Source organism: Dromaius novaehollandiae, chromosome 12 (genome assembly GCF_036370855.1).
Source record: "Dromaius novaehollandiae isolate bDroNov1 chromosome 12, bDroNov1.hap1, whole genome shotgun sequence".
Lineage (NCBI taxonomy): Eukaryota > Metazoa > Chordata > Aves > Casuariiformes > Dromaiidae > Dromaius > Dromaius novaehollandiae.
Window position 1 is genome coordinate 3380978 of NC_088109.1, and position 21982 is coordinate 3402959.

The following is a 21982-nucleotide window of genomic DNA, read 5'->3' on the forward strand; positions in this document are numbered from 1 at the left end:
CACAGCTAAACTTCATTTTTGAAATCCATCAGTGAGACGTATAATTCTGTACAGTGCAGCTGCCCCGAACAGCAATTTTTTAAATTCTTTTTGAAAACCAGTAACTAACCAAGTAGGTGTCTCGGAGATGACTGAGGTCACACTTGCTTCCGGAGCCTGGTGGACAGAGGCTGGAAGAAATGTATGAGCCGATGGGATACTGTGCTGTTGTGTCTTCTGAACTCTTCAGGTGAAAGCTTTTCTGTGCAGAGTAAATTATTGCTGAGAATTCTGCAAAATTCCTCACATGAGATTCTTTAAAAGCTCATATTTGCTCTCCAATGCATTGTTCAGGAAAAAAAGAGTATCTCACCTTCCAAAAGTTCAAATAATAACCTTCATGGATGATGACAGATATAATAACAAAGTCCCTTTGACTGTGACACAAGAAATAGTTAGCTGATTCCATGACATTCAGAATTAAAATAGGTCAGAAGTACCGTTGAAAAACAAACTTTAAAATCTGGTCTGTAAGAGAGGAGCTGGTTTGAAAAAAATTTAGCTAGTTTGTACTCTTGGAGTACAGGTATGGATCTGTTTTTAGGGTGGAGATTAAAATACATGGATCTCTTCTTTTATAAAATAGCTTTGCATGGCACAATGGCCAGGTGCCTGTTTTATAGTATACAGTGGAAATAAATAAAGCATTAATGGATCAGCCTACAAGCTGCTTATTTTTTTTGATTATGTATGTCAAATCAGGAAAGATCCTTTATCTAAACAACTGTAATCACTACCAACTGGGTACTCCAGCATACACCCAATTTCCCATGTTGCTTGGTAGGAGTGGGCAGGTGTTATTTCCTTCACAATATTCTCATCTCTGATATATTCTCTGCTATCTCAAAATGCATCACCCTGTTCTTCACTTCAGCAAGGCTCCTCTGCATAGCTTTTGAGAAATACAATAAAAAGGATTCAGAGATGTCATGTGGCATTTATGTAGGTTTATCCAACAAAACCTGAAAGTGTGCCAATACATGCAGCTGGTATTTGGAACTGAAAATTTAATGTAGATGGGTATTCCTTATATCTCTTCGGATTTTTAGCATGTGCCTTGCAATTTTTGTTTTTTGTTTTTTTATTTTCCTTTCTCAGTGATGCAGAACTTAAGAGACTGATGAGAACCTTAGTTTAGACCTGCTCGTTTTTGAATAAAAGTTCATAATACTGTTAACGATGGTTAAAAGCTTGAAACAGCTGGGGCACGCTTAAGCTGCAAGACTTCAATGGCCAAAAAAAAAAAAAGACCCTCAGTGTTCTTTTTCTTGTTAATTGTTCTTTGGGCTTTTTTATTTTTCCATCTGAATGATAGATGGGCTTCAATTGGGATTGATTGGATGAACTTGCTTGCAACCAGTCTGGGTTAGATTTGAACTGCAAACCTTGTGCTGCAATCCCGCATGACCCCTGGGAAAGCTGGGCAGCCCTCAAGGTGCTATTACGAAGCACTGATGTTTTCTGATTTACTGTCATTTGCTATGTCACTGCACAATCGTTTATGTATTTTAAAGTTGTTTTCATATTGGATTAACATTTTAAGATGAATCGTAGGCCTGGAGACACCTAGTATGCCATTGGGAGATTGTTAAAAGATTTAAAGATGATCATGGATTTATTCATATACGGTTGATTATGTCAAGATACTATAGGAGAATTCTGGGAATATTACATTTTAAAGCTGACACCTTAAACACATTAAATCTATTTTTTTCTATGAGCAGTAGAAATGTTAAATATGTAATGTCAGTGTCGGCTACTATGAAAAGGATTGTATGGTTATGTTAAGTGAATCGGAGGGCTTTTTAGACTCCAAAGCTAATGAAGAAAACTGACAGCTGAAGACAGACAGACTGTATAAATGATTTTTTTTTTTATGTTGCTAAATAGTTGCCTAGCACCTGCACAAATCTTCCTGCTAAAGTTACTGAACAGATTCTGTTCTCTGCTGTGTAAAGTGGATAGCAAGTTGTAGCAAGTGAAGGGGAGACTGGGGAGATTCCTCCCACTCTCCTGTCTCCCATTTCTCCAGATGCTGTGGCACATACTTTGTGGGATTTTCCCCTCTTAATGCTAAAAGTGAACCTGGTTAATGATCTCATTGCAGCATGTGCTTCTGAAGGGTGGAGTGGTCTTTAACAGATCTGCTGAGAATAGTTGCTGACCAAGCTAGTGATGACCCTAGTCTAGAGTGCAAGTCGCTGCTATATGGCAGCACGGCTCCTCTGTGGGAAGAGAGAGGTCTGAACCAGACCTGCCCTGGAAGTCCCAGGCTCAGGGAGAGTTGTCTCTGGCACCTGGAATCAGCAGATCTGCTCTGTAGCATGCAAAAAGCTTTCTGTGCCTCTAGCCCCTGAAACACTGCTTGCTCTCAAGCAGTGGGGCACAGCATGTGCAGTTGTTCTGCTCCATCTGAAATTCCAATGCTTATCAGAGTGATGGATATAACAGTTTAACTGACAGCTATCACCATAGCAACTGAACGTTTGTGTGTCTGCCTTGCTGCTACTCCAGTCTGCCTTGCCTTCACACCGTTCTTATGGCTACCCACTCTGATGAAACCATTTGGGTAATCCTGGTGCCTTAAATGCAGCCGGGAATAGGTCAGCTGAGAGGGTCTTGAGGTTGTAGGTGGCACTGAAAGAGACCTCCTGTGAGAGGAAAGTAGAGGAGGAGACATGAAGTGTCTTAAGTGATGCATGTCACTGCTGCCAGATAAATGAGCTTCCCAGGAAAAATGTGGGTTGGTGGAATGGATGTTGAAGTAACAGAATGACTTTGCTTCCACTAGGTGTGCTGACTGCTGGGAAGGCAAAGAGAGGACCCTGTGGTGTGAATTGGTTTGGAGCAAACCTAAGATATGTATAACCATGGGAAGTCAGGTGGCTGGTTTAAGGTTGGTTAGTTTTCCACGAAGAAGACAAGAACAAATACATGAAAGTCAGTCTTGTCAATGGTTCTATTTCTCTTTGGTAGAGTGAGTAACTATAACATCAGTTTCTCTGCCTATTCCAGGTAACCAGTTCCCTTGTCATTATAAGGAAAGTGGCTTCTGACCTGAGAAGTTCTGTGCAAATTAATTGTGAAATTAATGGCGTGAGTCCTCATAGACACAGCGCTGGCTAACCCTGTTGCCTGAAGAAAGCAAGCTAGGCTGATCTCCCCTGAACTGACTGGAACCAGTAGCAAATGCCATTTAAATTTGTCTGCTATTTTGCTTGGGCAAAATCATCCATATGAAAGCATCCTCTAAAGTTCTGTAAACTTTGAAAGAACTTGATGTTATGGGTGGAAGTAGACTCAAGCAGATAGTTGTGATAAATGTTATTGCCTGTGGGAAAAGTAATCTTTTCCTTAGATGATGCTGTGTGGTTTTAACTCATTTGATGTCTCAGCCCTTGTCTTCATAATTTGTGCCTGTTCTCCAACATTTTGTTCACTTGTTCTTTGCTGGCTGTTTTGATTGGCATTTTATACACCAGTGTAATTTAAAAAAATCAATAAAATGCTTTTTACACAAATAATATTCTATAAAACAGTCACACTTCTTCAGGGTAATTCCTCAGATTCTTAATGAGCCACGCAGATCCTGTATTAGATCATTCCTTCTTGTAAAGGTTTTATAGCTACACTCAAATACTTTGGTTTGTAAACAGCTTTAATAATGGGTATGTAACCATTCATGGATGAAAAGAGAAGTCCTGTGGAAAGAAACTGGAAGGGACTATAGAAATTTAATTAGGATATGTAAACATTATTCTAAATACCTATAAACACATAAAAATCTTAAATGCTTTATAGTTCTTCTCAATCATAGCTGAGAAAGTAGAAGATTGATTATTTAACCTGAAGGCTTTCCCGTTAAGAGTGCTTGCTGCCACTGAGCTGCTGAACCATGCACAGCTAAGGATCTGCTCTGTGGGCCTGTGCGCCCCAGGATCTGCTCCATGTCTCCGTTGGGTGTGGAGAGCCATGGATGATGGAGCCATGCCGATGTCCCTGTGGGAGTTCTTGTGGTCTTTGTGGGACATGGGTGTGTGTAAAGGGATTTGGACAGAAGTCATTCTCAGTTCAGTCACATAACATTTATGTGAAATAATGTATTTTTTTTGAAGTATTTCTTTAAAATGTAATTATTTTTTTCCTGTTTTCACTCTTCAATGATTTTATATTTTGGTGTGATGTCTTCTATGTTCACTGTCATATTTCATTAATTCCTAATGGTTATATCTTTATCATATTTCATAGTGTAAACAGAAGAGTGTGTAGTTGAGGTTTTCTGAAACTTTAGAAAAAAAATCTTCAAATGTTTATAGCTTTGTCAAATTCAAGCAACTTAGGTTCAGGTAGAATGCTTGCATTTTGTGTGTGCCTAGTGTTGATGTTTTATTTATTTATTTGATAGACAGATTTGGGGAGTAGAGAGAAGGGGGAGAATTTCCACTAACATGGTTGGAATTTCTGGGAATGATAAAAAGGAGAAATATCTTGTTCTGTCCCTCCTTTAAAACTCTACAAACTTTTATTTGCAGTACATTTATAATTCAAAGCTGAGATATGAAATTCATAGAAGAACCTTGCTAACTGAAGACTTGTGTTTTCCTTGTATTTTTGAAAATTTGACTGAACGTGACCAAAATCCAAGTCTCTGAAAATCCTAGTTTCATGAGCTGACTATTGCTAGGAGGTGATGATAAATGCTCTGTAGCTCCTATCGATGTGATCTACTTCCCTTTGCAGTTCCTGTGTACTAACCAGACTCTACGAGTCTGTAATAATGTGACTGTAAGCTAAGCTTTTTCCACTAGACAGTGCTGCGTTCAGTGCATGGGGCAGAGTATAGTGAGTAAACCAAGTACTTGCAAGCTAGTCAGGAGATTAAGGCAATATAAAAAGTATTCTGGCAAACCTGATTTTATGCTTTCTGATTCTGTAGAATTTCTGACGATACTGGACGAGACACAAACCAATTGCTTTGCAGGTGGCTGCTGTTCAATTTCTGGGCACGGGAGGTGCCTTGAAGAAATGCTGAGTGCTTGCTATTGCTGCTGAGGTATATGAAAATCTAATCCCAAACTAAAATGCTAAATCCACCGAAAGAATCGGGCTCAGAGTTATTAAACTGGTTGTGTCAAATTAGGGGTCAACCATATCCATTTTGGTTTTCATCTCTGTGTAAAATAGTATCACTGTGACTCATACCAGTGTAAGAAAAGAGAAAGACATTAAAATGACTGAAGTTTGGGGGAATTAAGAATCTATTGGAAGGTATGCCTTGTGTGTGACCACACAGGATAATAAAAGAACTAGTGTTGTCTGTGCAATGTTTAGAAATACTTGCTTGTTTAAATGTCTAATTTTGTCTTCAGTCTTGCGATGCCTGCTGGTTTTTTGGGTTACTAGGTATCAACAGGCAAAATCTTTATTTCATACTTTGTTTGGAAGATAGGCTAGAGAGGAAAATGAGGCAAGAGTTTACAAAAACAGGTATGATAATCATAGGAAAATAAAAAATAAAAACCAAAAACCCTACAGTTCATAACCTATGAATGCAATAGGCTTAAATTCTGCTGGTTTTAAGGTTGCTGTTATTAAATAAGGGCCCATTAACTCTTTTGCTTTCCTTCTATTTTCCAGGAATGAGAACATGATGTGCCTCCTCTGTGGCTTTCCTTAAATAAAGGGCATTCCTGTTTCCAAGGCAGAAATGTCACAAGGAGGTAAGTACAAGAGAGGAGATTATTCTTCACCATTTCATTTGCTGACAAGTGTAGAACAGAACACAGTTCTGTTCACAGCTACCAAGGACAGGAAACTGAATTGCCTGTAGGCATTCACTTCATTGTGAATTTATGGTGTGACTGTAATATTTGCATTAATCCCATCAGCACAAAGCATACATAAATGCATTCAGAATTATTTTGTCTTGTTCATACAATTTACATTAAGATCCATATGCAGAGTTGTATTTTCACAGCAAGTTTTACACACAATATTCAAATTTTTTGTGCCTTGCTCTCATCAATATGTTGCATATTTTTAAGCCCTGCTGGGCTCAGTGCCAGCAAGGAATTACAAGGATCTATGGCAACTGCCACATTTGCACTTTTCATTTACAAATCGGTAACTATATTCTCATTAAATATTCTTAACCAGCCTGTTCAACATATGTTTGCTTGGGTATCAGTACTTATAAGTTGAAACAAATTAGATCAGTAGCTAAATTTACTTCCTAATAGCCAAAGATATTTGAGAAAGAATAGATTCTAGAATGCACAAGTGGCAATGCCCCCTTCCTCCTTCGTTATTGTAAAGAAGATGAATTCAGCTCTAGCCAGGCAGATTTGAAAATATGGACATTTGAACTCCCTCCCTATATTTTACCTGTGTTGGGGAGACTGGTGGAGGAAGAGTTTTGAAATGAAGCCAGTAAAGATCCACTAACTAGTGTGCCTTACAAATCAGGTTCTGTTTGAGACATGTTCTGTTTCATTCTCCATATTTTTCCCCTTTAAACACGATGTATTTAATGGATTTACACAAAGAATATTCTGTGTGGAGAAGTGTTTTCATCTCTGACTTCTAACAGCATTGACACTAATTGCAGAAAGAACTGGTTATCAAAAGGAAGTGCAAAATCATGGACGTTAAATTGTGTAGACCCTTAAAGGTTATTGTCTCTGCTTAAATAGTTGTTTCATGCACTTGCAAAGATTGTTAATGATCAGTTTTTAATTAATGAGTTTCATTGTGTTATGAAAACTGTAGTGCAAATCCTATCATTATGTTTTCAGGTTTGTGCTACTTTGTATAAAATTCAATAGCAGCTCATCCATAATGTATCAGAGATCCCTCTGTATCAGCCTAAGCGCACTGCTTGTCAGCAGGCTGCTACCGACATTGCTGTGCGTGCAATGGTGCTTCCAATGATCTGGTCAGGATTCCCGGGTTCTACTGATGGTTTCTATCTGGATGCAATTCCTAATTTGCATCATCTTTGTCTTTGTTTCCAAATCTCTGGAATGGGTTTAATGCTTGTCTGTTTTAATAGTGCTGTGCAGATTTAAATTCTGTGCGTAAAAACCTTTGTGTATTTCTGTAAGTGAAGACTGTTAACAAGTAACAGCTTGGATTTTCTGAGCAGTTTACAGCTTTTAGTTATATCTTTGTCTGACTAAGGAAGGTTAAACTGGAACCTAGTATCATCATGTTTTTAAAGTGAAATTCTTCAAGAAGAAAACTTTTGCTACATAATACAAGGCTTTCGTAGCCCCCAGTAGTTTTGCCCCATTCCTGATCTTGCTTTCGATTTTCTAATCCAAGACAACCTCTTTTTCCTAAAGAGACCAGAACATATAACTTCCTTAATTCATAGCCAGAAGAACCAGTTAGGAAGCATATGTTGGCAACTGATCAAACTGTGGTAAAGTAGCCCTTTGTCTTAACTAGATGACAGTGTCAGTCAGGATGCATAGCTGAAATATTATATACAACGTCCTCTGTTCTCACCAAAAATTATTGTAACTGCTAGAATTCCTCCTTTTAAGGAGGGACCCCCCCCCCCCCACCAAAAAATAAACCAGATGCACTTTGTTAAATGTGGAACCTTAAGGCACTGGTCCATAATGATGAATAGAGGATTTGGTCCCAGGTAAGAGATTTCTCTAAGTGGCTTGAATTTAGAAAATTATTTTCATCCAGTTTTTTTTAATGAGGGCATAAGCCAAACTGCAGGGAAGAGAGAAAATGCTTTCTTTTTGGCTTATCTTTAGAAGCAGGTTTTTCTGTCTGCTGCTCTGACCCAGGCTTGCCTGGCATGTTCTGCGTGTGACCCGCATGCTGCAGGTACATAAAAGTGTATCAGCAGCTGAGCAGGTGGTGAGGAACAAAGCACCACAAAGGAAAATGTTGAAAGTGCATTTGGAAACATTGTAACTGCAGGAACATTTTGTTTGTTTTATAAGCAGATCGGTGTTGAAAGGAGAGGAGAAAGGGAAGAACAAAGCTCAGGAGCAGTGGTGCAGATACTAACTGCCCTTCTCTATGCTGAAATAGGTTACTTGTGGTTTCTTTAGGTGAAAGGTTGGTTTCAGGTTATATATTCCTGCTGTTGGAATGGGATAATAACCAACCATTTATTGCAAAGTAAGCTGAAATAGATGAAGGATTAAAAATTTTTTTTTTTTAAGGTGGAGAATTTGGGGCTGTTTAATGATTTATTAAAAAAAAATCCTTTACAATGATGTGACACTAGGGGAAATTTTGCAATGTAATATTTGATTTTTTTAAGAATACTTTGAAAACCCTGGGAAAGCATCTCTTCAAATTCTGTCCACAGTACACCAATAACACTAAGCTATTTTTCACACACAGTCTAACAGGACAGAAGTGGCTTTTATTCTGATGACAGTTTGCATATTTAGTTTCCTGCATTTTTCAATACCAGTTAAAGCTTGTAAGTAAATCTATGATGCAGTGCAAATAAAGTTCAAGGCTAACATGGCTTGGAAAAATAATAACTGTTTTTGAAAGACTCATTTCTTACAAAAATGTGTTTAAATGATAAATGTTGACTAGCTCCATTGCAGACTGGATGCTAGTTGACTGACAATCTGAATAACAAAATACTTGGAAAGCAAAGCAGTTGACCTAGACCATTTCCATTGTTGCAGGCTAGCATAAACACTCTGTTCATTTAAACTTTGTTTGCTTTATTTTATAGTCATTTATTATATAACTATAGACAGATTGCAGAATTGGCTATACTGTGTTTTGGCCAATGGTTTAGGTTTATCAAATATTTTGTTCTGGAGACAAATAACCCCACATATTATACCTCACCTAAGCTGCTTTTGTACTTTAAGTTGGGCATAATGTCCCTGACCAGTTCATAAATATTTCCAGAAATGTTGTGTTTGGTGATTAGTGGTGGTTCAGATCAGTGTTTTCTGTGTGCGGTTGTGTACCTTTCTGTTCTCCCAGTCATTACTTTATTTTCATTGTGAGTAGATTCACTTTTCCTGGCGCTTTACAGCTAATTTCATCTTAGTGAAAAGTGTGCTGTTGTGATGTTTGAGTGGTAAGAGGAGCAGCAAAATTAACTATTCCTGAGTCTTCAAATGGAGTTAAAACACAGATTTCCACTCATCTCCACCCATAGTTGGAGAAGAATTACTAACCTAGGCACAAGTTGAGTACCACGGTCACCTCTCCTGGTAGTGGAACATCCTTTTGCTAGTTAATTACAAAATAAGGTATCGTAAGGGGATTGCATGTTACGAAGTTCCCTTGAATTGCTGTATAAAACCCAACATGAGTTGGGGGGGGGGGGGAGGGAGCAAGCTGAGAGTGGTTAATCTGAACCTCCCTTGTTACTACAGATTTGATGAACATCTCTAGGTGGTCTTACTGCCATTCTAATGAGCTACATAAAGAGAAAGCCCATGGAAGTGCAAGTAGCAAGGGAAGAAAGACAATATGCGTCTAAAATAAAATAACCCCTTAGAAAAGCAGGCAGTTCAAGTGAGCTGCACTTGTAGATGCCTGCTGATGTTGAAATAAAGCTACAGAAGCATCCCAAATGGGAAGTACCCAAGGTTTCTTCTGAAAAAATAGTTTGGTTTTTTTTCTTGTTTCTGTGCATTTTCACTGTCCTTGAACACAGTGAGGGAGCCCAATTTCAGTTTGCTTTAATCTTGGCAGCGTTGCCACTGCCATCGAGGACTGTGGTTTCATCTTTGGGTTTTAGTATATTTCTCAGCATGCTCTGTGACACTGCACTGATCTTGTTTCTGAAAGATACTAAATGGGAATTCATGGAGGGGACCCCCCCGCCCCCCAAACACACACGATAACACTAGGGAGTGACTGTAGCAACTCTTACTTGTGTATGCAACCCAGCTACATATACTAGTTATCACCTCTGCAATAAATTGTGCTCTGTTTTTTAAAGACTGAAAAAGGAAAACCATTAAATCGCTTACAGTCACGTGTTACAGTTGCTTATTTAGTGTTGAAAGAGACAGAGGAGCCAGTAACGTTAAAGCAATGGTACTTTAAGTAGCTTTAGAAATCAGCTATGTACTATTCTTAAGTTCATGCGTGTACACAATTCTCAGCCACACTCTATTCCTATAGACAATGACCTAGGTCTCCAGCTATATTTGGAAAGTGCTTTTGTAGTCTAAGCTTACTAATTTATCACCCGTGCCTTCACAAATTGACTGAGGGCTGTGATATATGGTTTGGAGTGTGATGATTTAACATTGTTTCTTGAGCTATCCCTCTGCCTTCACGTGAATGTACTGTAAAATAACTGGGCATACTGATGGCTAACTCTAAGTTCAGTTAAATTTTTCATCCTGGAAGCTATCTGACCTATCTGTCTGAATAAAGTGTGGCTTGAGCCTTTTGTTTTATTCTCTGTATGGTCTCAAAAATGGCCCAGAAAAGATCTCCTCACAAAAATTCCCTGGGCGTATGCCATAAGCCATTCCACTCCACAGAAAACTATGCCCCCCTGGGCACTACTCCTTCCAAGCATCATGGCACAGAGGACCAGGTTGCATCAAACACTCACCAAAACCCAAACAAATTGTGCCCAAGTTCAGAAGTCATGTTTGAAGTGCTGCCTATTGCATTTAAAATTGCCCACTTTCAGTTAGATATGCTCAAAGTAAGGTTAAACTAGGAATAAAAGGAGGGGGGGGAGCTGAAATTGTACTTGCTTGAAATATAACCTTTGGAACACAGCTTTACTGGAAAGAGCAGCTCCTAGAAGTTCTGGCAAGAATCAGAGATAATAGAATGCTGATAAAGCTGGAAGATTGTGGATTTAGTAGGACGTGTAGGAAATCCTTCTTGCTTGGTTTGCAATTTGAATGATTCCAGCAGTATCCTGATGAGTGTTAGGGCCTTTTGGGGGCGGGGGAGGAGATGGTGGTGGACTGGGCAGTATTTGCTCCTTCCTTTGAACAGAAAAGGAAAATTTTCACTGAGAACACGTCAAATTATAATTGATTGGCATCCATTCTTTTGGTTTGCAAACCCAAGTTTTGGTAATAATTTTGAAAAGCAGAGAGTGCAATTTTGTTTTTATTTCCAGTAGAACTGATTAATTCATCCAATAGACCTAATTCAGTTTGGTCTGGTAGCTCAGAGCATTGCAAAGAATTAAGGGATAAGTATGCTGTGTGCTTATCTTTGAATAAGTGAAAATAAGGATATCATGGTCTTTTTGGTTAATCTAGACTATATCTTGAAGTCTAGTAAGTGGTATGTGACCCTAAAGCTTCTGGAGAGAATCACAGGAGAAATTCTGTTTGCATGGACAATTTATGACTTGTTACCTATATTACTCCCCACAAATGGGGACGTACTGGGGAAAAGCTGAAGTCTCATAAGCTGCTCCTTTGTTAGAATTAATTCTTTTATAGTTCTGAAGCTAGTTTGAACAGTTCTGCTCCTGCTCTGATTTCTGGAAGAAACAGCACGTGAGGATCAGAGGGCCATACAAAACTCCTCCTAATCTCTTCTGCACATCTGTATGCGATTTAGCTGTGTGGAAAAACTTGAGCCTGTGGAGTGAATTCTGTCCTAGTGCTGGTGTTGAGGGACTAAGCCACCACCCCTGCTTAAGTTCTACATTTCTTTCTTTGAGATGGTGGAAGGTGAGTAATTAGTGACCCTGTATACTCTAAGGCAGATGTTCATGTTACTGTGATGTTCTGGGTTTGATACCTGGGTAAGGAGTTGAGCAAATATTTTGCATGCTGTGGACTCACTGACTGAGGAAAGGGGCAGCTGCAGATATCCTAAGACTCAGTGATGGCTGGAATTATTTCTATTGGAGAAAATATAGTTAGCAGTCAACCAGAAACAGAGGTGAAAATAAGCACACGTAATGGGACTTCAGGTTGTTTTCTGCTGTTAATTCCTCCCCTCCCAGGTTTCTACAACAGCTACTCTTTAAGAAAAACCCAACAGGAACAGTCCTGAGAGGTCTTTAGCTCCAGGCAATGTTACAAAACACGGATAGGCTGTAAACTGCAAGCATAAATCATTATTTTCTAAGCAGCAGCTCTACTGAAGGATTACTTGTGTTCTAGTAATTTTGTTGGCTTTGCTACCTGTAGCAGTGATCTATTGCATTCCAGAGTGACAGAGAGCCAGAGGTGATGTCCTCTGATGGATGGTTTTGTACTTATGGCAAAGATCTGTTTAATAGGTACATCATAACATTTTATATTGAGAAAGTCCTCAACCTTCTGCTTGTATTTAGTTTGTTTAAAAACAAAACGAAACAAACCACAACAATGTACACTACTAAGTGGCAAGAAATGTTTTTAATTTAATCTCTTTTTACTTTCCTCCTTGTTACTTGGAGGTCCAACTCACTGTGGACCAACCCCAGATCCTGAAAAAGTTACAAGGGAGACTACTGATAATTTCCTGAAGGGGGATTCAGCATATCAGCTGTCACATGTGCACTGGATGAGGGGTGCTGGAGCCATTTTTTTTTCTATTATTTCACATCCCTCTACATAAAAGGGATTTCCAACACTTGCAGCAGCACTGAGTGTGCCTGCTTGCTGCCCTTGGAATAGTGGGTGAATTTTACCTTTTTCTTTGGGTATTCTTGTTGTAACATTAAAAATCTTGCACGTAGGTGGTGTAACAGTGCATATTTTGATTCATCTACCTGATTGGTTTGGACAATTAAACTTTATGACAAATCCTGAAAGAACGTAGCACAGGGCATAGCCCTTTTGGTAGCCTGTAGAGCTTGCAACATAGATGAATAGGGGCTTTCGTATTTTACTGTAGTAATTATATGCTTCAGAGACCACAGGACCATATTTAATGGTTTTAAGTACACTGTAGATATAAGGAAGAAGAATGTGGTATTGGATGAATTCCTAAATTGAAGAAGCTTTAGTCCACCTTTAGCCCATACATCTTTTATCTTACATTACGATGCATTAGTGGAAGAAATAGCTTGTCCAAATTGATGTTTTCCAGCTTCTCACAAGATCATTCCTGCAGCTCCAAGATAGCCCTTATGTTTACATAGTCAAATTGAGTTTGTCTATTGTGGCAAAAGTAGTAAAATACGAAGCTAACCTAATAATGTGTATAATGGTAACCCACATATGTTCAGCTGCCACTGTGAATTAATGTTTCCTAGTTCTCCAGTCAATTAAATAGTTGAGGCAACAGATGTTTTCTGTTCTTGATGACTTGTTGGAAGTACAGACTTTGGCCACTTTATTTAAGGAAGATGCAAGAAGTTGTACTCCAGTCTTATCCGTATGAGAGAATTATCTTAAGTAGGTAGCTAAAGTGATTTCAGAAGTGATTTAGTTAATGCAGTAGCATCTTACTGTAGACAAAGATGCTCTGGTTTACAAGATCTTCTGCAGTTTTGCTTAACTGATTTGAGATCTACTGTTTAAAGAGCATTCAGGCAGAAGAAATTTTAACTATACAAGTTTCTAAACAGATTGACTAGTTAATTTTCTTGTGCACAGCAGGTTTGGCACTTTTTGTAACTAGAGAGCATGTATTGCCTTATGAGAGAAACAGTTAACCCATTTTAGCTAGAAATGGGGATAAGTGGCTGGCAATTTGTATATTCTAAATTGCACTCTGTACCTGAGAAGTATGCATAAGAATGTGATAGCATATCTTGGGTTGGTATTAATCTATTTTAACTCAGAAGTCTCTCTAAATCCAAACCTGGAGGGTGTAATGTATCGTTAGAAAGGGAGGTCATTAACAAGCTCTGATTTTGAGCTGAGAGAGTCAGTAACAGCTAGTTTGTGTTTCATTAACCACTACAGCCTATGGTAATTGTGGAAAATGGCTCAAAAACTTTTCCCATTGGGGTGATTTTCATCAAAGCCTCTTCCTGATAGTTTACTAAAGAGTGGCATCAGAGTTGTGTAGATTCACAACCTGGGATTTTGTCTTGGGGTGCTAGTGATTAGTCATGATTACGTAGTAAAGATGGTTACAGCTTGGTATTGCTGTCATTCTGTCTGCTAGGGGGGATTATTTACAGAAAGAGATACACAAGCATGGTTTTTAGTGTGGGCCTTGCTACACTCTTGGCAATTGTGTTATCCTGTGAAGAAGCTACCTAGGTTCGAAACCTTTTAAATCCACATAAGTGAATTTGTTGAGAAAGCAAGGGTCATGCTGCTTTGCTGTTCCACTGAAGGTAAGGCTGCACAAGACACTTATGCAGATAAGTGCTTCGTTTTGACAGACCTGTTTTGGTGAGGAGATGGTCAGCAGCTCCCTCCAAGTTTGTCTGTGTGTACTTGAATGTTGGAAGTGACCACTAAACACAAGTAACCCTAAAAATACAAGATTTGCCTCATTTGGGGCTAGCTTCAGTTACGCAGCTTCCTGCTCTTTTCTGCCCTCCCTCACAGCTGTAATTGCAACTCTCCATTATTTTGTTAGCATCCTCCTAGCTCCTGTTTGCTTCTTCTCACTTCATTAATGGGTTTCTGGTGTGTGGATCTTTTTTCCTTTTTTGATATGTTACTGAGCTACTGGTCTATGACTACATTCCTTTTTCTTTAGTCTACTCCTAAGCATTGCCATGGATACAAACCTAGTTGAATTAAATAGTGACAACGTGTTCACAAAGCATAATGACCCAGTGATGTACAAGACAAAGCATATTAGAAGTTAAAGTGATTGTACTAATAGGTTTTATTGAATATTGAGCAAGGTATTGGAGGGTTCTTGGAAAGACGTCTTTGCGGGTACATCAGCATAGTTATGTTACCATGTCCAGGTTTTTCTTGGAAACTGCCTCTTGGACACTGCTCAGCGTTCTCTTCTGATCTTGTCAAATCGTGTTTTGGTCTTAGTTTAGTGTCAGTTATAAACTTAAATCACATGTATGCACACTGTTACTTAGTATTTGCCTAAAACTTTCTGTTTGCTAAAGTGCCTTAAAGATATTAATATCTGATAAGAGAATATCTGTGGGATGAACAAAAATGCTGAGCCCTAGAATTAAGTGTTTTCTTGGAGAGTAATGTTAAATCCAGTTCAGCAAAACCAAAGCCCTGTTTCTAATGCATCCAGTTACTTTGGGTTCCAGTGTGTTCAACATGGCTTTGGTTGCTCGGGGTGGAGCGAGCTCAGTAGCTCTGGGCAGCAGCGCCTTTGTGGTGCTGCCGTTTCTGTAACTGTGCAGTTTTAACTGCTGTGACGTTTGCCCGCGATGCTGTCCAGGTCCATCCCCCTGGCTCTCGTGAGAGCTGATGCCAGGCTGGCCTGTGTCTGAGGCTGCTTGGAGGACACTCCATGAGGGGGCAGAGGGAACCCACACAGGTTCTTGTTTTGTGAGTTATCAAATTCCCCTAATTAAAAAGCTAAGGAGAAGGTGGGATTCTGGGTGGTTTATTGCAAAGCTATATGGGGCACAGTGTAAACTACAACTGTGGTAACTGCTGTCCAAATCTACCTGTCTTGGTCCTTTATTTAATGATCTTTGTAGTTGCAGCAAACTTGGCACAATCCCCAGAATCCCCAGGCAGTTTCTTTTCTCACCCGTGAGACTTGGCTGAGTTGCCAGTGTTTCCTGCTGAAGAAACGCAGGCTGCCAGCCCTGTGCTAAGAAGCACATCTCTCGCTGTGCCCAGGGTCTCTGGACCTTCTCGCTTTCTGCAGCAGGTTCAGATGCACATCCTTTGTCCTCCAAGGGGTTTGCACAACTCAGTCTCTTAGAAGATCATAACTCATGATTAAATGAAAAATACCTGAGATACTGTCTGCCGTATCCAAATCAGAGAGCAAATGAAAGTCTTTAGTGATTAAATTAGTCAATATTCAGTATTGTCAACACTGCTTTGTTCATCTTCAACAATTTAATTTGTAGTTATGACAGAGATTCAGCATTCAGGACCGACTGGAAAGGCTGGAGGGTGTTAGTCTCTGTATAATGAAAGTGCTGGTTACACTTTACTATAAACCTGTCCAGAGGTTTGCAATTGCTCCAACTTCTGTGTCCTCTTATGTCACCCAGGTTGGACTATATGATTGTGTTTGGCACCTGGTATAGCTCACTGGTAATATTTACTCCATTAAGCCTCTCTAACATAAGCTCTCGAGGAAAGTGGATAAGGTACAAAAGTAAAGTGCAGAGGTAACTCAGGGAAACAAATATCACCTGTTTGCCATCATGTTTGGTTATCTAATGAAAATGTTGCTTCAAGATAATTATCTGTTCCTGTATTTAGCTGTGGTAGTTCAGGGTGTAACATGTAATTTCAATTAATTTTTCTTTTCACCTCTCTTCCTCCATTAAATAATACTCCTTACCTGTAAATACAGAATCCCACTGTAGAGGGAAATGAGGGAGTCTTTGTGGGGACCTTTCAGGCAGTCTGTCAGGTTCTCCCAGGAAGCTGCTAGAAAATGTCATCAGATATCAACCCTGTTTAGGAATTCTTTTGTGATATGTTGGGAAGTACCTGAATTATATTTACCAGGTCTCTCTTGAGAATGAATACAAGGTTCAGTATTTCCAGGATGAATCTCTAAAACATGCTATATTGTTTCACATACAGACATTTCCTTACCTCTACCAGACAATATAGTGTGTTTTAGAGATATCTAAACTAACCAACAAACTAAAAAAAGGCAATCACCTGAAAATGAAGTGGAAAGGTGAGCAGAAAGGCAGAAGTAGGTAGCCAGGGAGTGAGATGCATCACAAACTGTTCATGCACTGTTTATGCACTATTTATTTTGGATTATGTATGCAGAATCACTCTGAGTACTGCATCACTGTGATAGTTTGGGTTGTTAACATAAAGTCTTGCAGCACTGCTCACATTTAAACTAAGGACTAGTTTAAGGAAATTCAGCTTCTAAATTCTTTACAAATGTGATTTATTCATGTCCAAATATTTGCTCAGTGTCATGTAGTGATTTGGATTATTACAATAATCTCTTCAAGGGAGAAGAGAATTTTCAAGTTTTGCAGAAAGATGGACATTTTTCCTGCTTATTTTGGGTGATGTTTGAGAGCTGGGCATTGCAGTGAGTCTTTATTTCCCCTGAGGCATCCAGAAACCTGATTCAGAATATGCTGCTGTTTATCTTCAGTCTGTATGGGACTGATCACTTGATTGTCTGGATATGTAAACATCTGCATTTCCAAAGCTACTGAGTGCTCTTTGTCAGTAACAAATCAAATATTATCATCAATTAGAAACGTATCAGCGGTGTGACCTGGGCAGACCACCCACTGCTTTGGCTCTTATAATTCCTCTGTCAGGTGTTTGTATAGTAGAAAACATTATAATGCGAATATGTTTTGTAGGCAAGGAATTTCCCTATTTTTACAGATCTCTAGAGCCTTGGTGCACTCTTTATGAGATGTGGAGTTTAACATCTGTGTTTAAACTGATCAACTGACATTACTCCTGGGGGAGTAAAGCTATTTTCTTATATTGATTTTAACCTTTCATAAGCCAGTTGAACATACTGCTTGGAAATGGAACATGTGTGGCTTTCTCAACCCTTCTGTTCCAGATAGCCCAATTAAAGTTAAATGCGAGGGGTGATTGCTCCAGATGATATGCTGATCCAAAATTAAACTGCTAAAAATATTGAATAGCTTCATTATAACAGGGTCCCATATGCTTTTTGCAGCTGTAAGGGATGGTTTAAAAAACAAAATTCAGGAAATAATGAACGTGGTAAGTGTTTTGAGGTGCCCAGTGCAAAGTGCGTGTGAGACTTCTCATCCCCTTAATAAGACTGTTTTTATGAGACATACCAGGCTGATCTTCACCGTATAAAACCAAGCTGAAAGAAATGGATCAACATCTGAAAACACCGCAACCGCCTTCTCCAAACAAGTGAAACGTACAAATTTTTTTCCTTGCCACAGGAGCAAATGGAGGAATCACTTTATTCATAGCTTGAATCCTTCATGTTCCCCCAAAATTCTTTTCTCTCTAGGTTTCCCTCCTCTCTAGTTTGTGATATCAAGGCTTGTTCAGGATGTGGTATTCCACTTTCTGCTCCTACTGGCCTGTTTTTGTAGTATGGTCAGCTGCTTCACACTCACATTCTCTCTCTTTCTCTCTGTCATCTTTAGTAAAGTGGTACTCATAGGAGTCTCTAGCCTCTCAAATTGTTAGATTCCTGTGCGTTGTGTCTTTGGTGTTAAAAAGTTTGTGTCGTCAGGGCACTGGTGCCTTCCTCTGAGTTTTAATGCATCCAGAGCAACAATAAAAGTATGCAAACACGGAGCTTGGAGTCTTTTCACCATGTTGGGCTATTTTGTGGTAACATTTAGGAACAAGTGCATGCCTGGCTGGCTACATAAATCACTGGAAACCTGAATATGAAGTGGAGGCAAGTAAAACCTTTTGGAACCTGGAAAGACTTCTGGCCAGATCTTTAAATTGTTAAGGAGTAGGAGCACTTGAGGTCATTGCAGTCAGAATCTGGAGCACAGGTTCCATTTTGTGTCTGCCAGAGAAGGGCTTAAAAACCTTGCCAAGTGTTGAATGGGTGCAGAAGCTTAACTGGAGCAATCCCTGCATGTGTGTGTGTGTATGTATAGATACACGCTTTTTTTTCTCCCCCAAAGGCCCAAGTAGGAACAGGTATAGGCAGCAGTTATTTGGTGATGGGAGCAGGTGCAGAACGGATGCTCCTATTGGACTTTTTCTAGACTGCGGATAATGAAGGTATGACTGTGATCCAGTACCTTGGATGTAATCTGAGTGCTAGGGCAGGGTGGTTTATTAGCGTAAGTCAGGGGTGATGAGGTGGGCAGTTGTCAGGAGAGCCAGACCACGGCTTTCTGAATCCCACAAATGAAATACTATTGTAGATATCCCTGGGAAGTTGATGGGGTAGAAGAAAATGGAAGAGCTTTCAGTGAGTGAAATGGAGGGATCGGGAGCCTTCAGGGGAGGCAGAGCAGTAGGAGGTAGTGTGTGTGAGAGAGGTTCCCAGTACTGAAGGGAAGTGATGAAAGAAGGCAGACTAGTGTTGTAGTACCACTTGAGGTCTTGATTCTCACTAACTTGTCCCATTTTGCTGAGTTTTTAAAGCTGTCTTGCTTTGGGATCCAAGATACTTGATACAGGTTTCCAGAGATGTAGTAGTTTCTGCTGCTGCTTTACTAAATACTGTTACTATCCGTTTATTACTTCAAGAGCGTTTAGTCACATAACGCTGTGTGTATGATAAGGCAAGAACAATGTCTCACTGCAGCTGTGTTAGCACTGGGGGTGTTATATGGGGGGAAGCATGCTAAAGGCAGGACAGCAAACCAGTCATCAGATCAGCTATCAAAACCACAGTCTTTAGCCTTCTTCCAGCAAAGCATGTTACAGCAAGAATTTTGCTCTATTCACTATTTCCTGTCATTTTGGCTTCCATAAATTGAATGCATCTTGGTATGCCCTTTATACATGCTATAAAAGCATGTACAACAGAGAAGATAGCATTAAGGTACTAAATATGTGTAATTAGAGCAGGTTGTCATAGGCCTAGATCTGAGACATCTCTATCCTTGTTCAAATGGAATGCTATGAAATTTGGCTGTTTTGCAACGGGAGCAGGATCCCTTCCTACCCCTTTGGGAGGAATGCTTGTGAAATGGCAGATTGAATATATGGCAAGACTGACCACGCTGTATCAAGTACTTTGTATTCCTTCTGGAATGAGAAGTGAAATGTTCATCAGTGAAGTGACTTTTCCAGTGTCATTTACGTTGTAAAGGGAGGCAAGGAAAGGTTTTCTGCAATGTGGTGGAGTGATCAGTTAAATGCAGCCTGTGAGATAAATGTCTGTCCTTACTGAATGCTCCAGAGTTGGTTTTTCCACAGATAGTTTCCTCCTCTTAAAACCAGATTTATCCATATGCAGTTCTGACTGCTTGAATCACAAAACAAATGGAGGCTTAAGTTATAATATGTCTGGCATTTTCTCTCTATGTGGTATTAACCCACTTTCTTGACTCCTCCTGTTGTTATTCCACACATGTTCAGTTTGCTGATGCATAGCACTGGTGAATAAATACAGATTTTAAAAGGGAGCAGAAAATGCTTATTTCTGTGTTTCCCCCTCTGTCTCCAGTATTTAGGGGGAACCTACTTTATAGGTTGTGGAAGAACATTGAATTTTTGGAAATAAACTTTGTTCTGTTGGTACGGAGGAATGGGTTGGGCTGGAATGCAGCGTAGCCATAGAGAGATGTTGGCAATCTTTATTTCAGTTATTCCTGACTTTGGGCTGAAAATGTCGAGTATTCCTCACTTTGGATTGCTTTGGGCTGCAGTTTTCCAGGTAGGGCCTCTACTTGTAAAGCTGTGGCAACATTATTCAAACGCTTGGACATTAGGATAAGAAAAATGAAATTGTCAGGCTAATTAAGAAATGAAGTAACATGTGCTACTCGTTCTGTGCCTTTGGAAAAAGGGCACTTGTCTACAAGTGAAGGGAGCCTTTTCAGACTCTTCCTTGCTGAAGTTGCCTATTGTGGCAGTGGTCTTTGCTGGAATATACTGCTAATTATCTGTCCTCATTCTTAAACAAGGCTCTTTCTACTGACAGTCTGCATTTCAGTATGAAAAGTGCTCAGTTCACACTGGTAGCAGGAGCTTGGGGTGCTACCTTGCTGGATATGATCTACTTGAAATAAATACGTGCAGTTAAGCTCAAGTGTATATTTAGTATTACAGTGCATCTCTCCAGATGTTTGCTGGAATAGACTTGTTAGACTACAGCCTTGGGCAGGAGAGGCTGCAGCCGCACCTCTGGCTGGAGAGGCTCCGTCGAGCAGCTTATGCTCAAGTTTTCCAAATTAGCACAACCTTCCTAAAACGGACCTGAAGCGGGCTCTAACAGTAATTTCAGGGAATGTTTTGAAACATGTTTAGCTATGAAGCAACTGCAGTTCCTAAGGTGTTCAGTGATTACTTATTGGTGCTTAGTCTTAATGTTTATAAACAAGTCTTGTTCTCTGAAGGAGGCTCAGAGTGAAAGAAATAAAGCTTCCCCAATTGGCCCTATCAGGCAGTCATTTTTAAGAATGAATAGGCTCCAAGGAAAGACATTTATAAGGGCTCAAGGGGTCTAAAGCAGGCTTACCAGCTTTATAAACATCCCTTCATTTTTATAATTAATAAATTGGCCAACTGATTAAATCAGTGCAGATAGAGAGATGGGTAACAGGCAATAAGAAGGAAGATGCAGTTTTCTTGCAGATACCTTTTAATAGCTCTCCAGAGAGGTAGCAACATCCTAAACCTTGCTTTGGGCACAAGAACTAGGTATTTATGCAAAGTTAAAACTTGGAGTTCTCCTTTTTATAAGGTCTCTAGACAAGCAAGGGAAATGAATAGTCTTATCTAAGGTTTTAAAAATAAAGTGATATTATCAGGAATTATCAGGATGTTGTTGTTGTCATTGTGTTTTGAATGGATAAAACCCTTCCTGCTGCACAGTGACCACCAAGTTCAAAATGAGGCATCACTTTGAGCTGTCTCAAAGGAATGCCACCTCTGCTCTTCCTTGGCTTTCTAGTAATGGAAGTTTCATGTCCAAAGACTGTTAAAGCCTGATGCATCTTAGTTAGAGAGTTGACAAGATAACAGCTTCAGGTCACTTCCCTATTGACTGTCAAGAAAACTACTTACTGCAGATGGGGCACAATTAGCCTGTGGTAAAATAGCAGACGTTTCTGTGTCCTTACTTAGTCCATCAAAGTTTTCTAAATGGTTTCACTGCATAAAACTTCATAACTTACATTTCTAATGTCAAAAATAACCGACTTTAGACTGTGGCCTGAGTCTCTTCTGTCTTTTTAGTGTGTCTCTGTATTTTTTTTTTCTTGGAGTTGGAAGCGCATTCTTTTATTGGTGATGTTGCAGATGTGTTAGAACTACAG

At 39.5% G+C, this 21982-nt stretch overlaps 1 long non-coding RNA gene across 1 annotated transcript in view; it reads left to right on the plus strand.

Annotated features, from left to right (window-relative positions):
* Positions 1-5759, plus strand: part of LOC112986200 (uncharacterized) — a 40948-nt gene extending 35189 nt beyond the window's left edge. The window contains exons 3-4 of the long non-coding RNA XR_010391189.1: positions 4976-5092; positions 5677-5759. This is a non-coding gene — a long non-coding RNA (uncharacterized LOC112986200). The remainder of the gene's footprint in view (positions 1-4975; positions 5093-5676) is intronic.
* The last annotated feature ends 16223 nt before the right edge of the window (positions 5760-21982 follow it).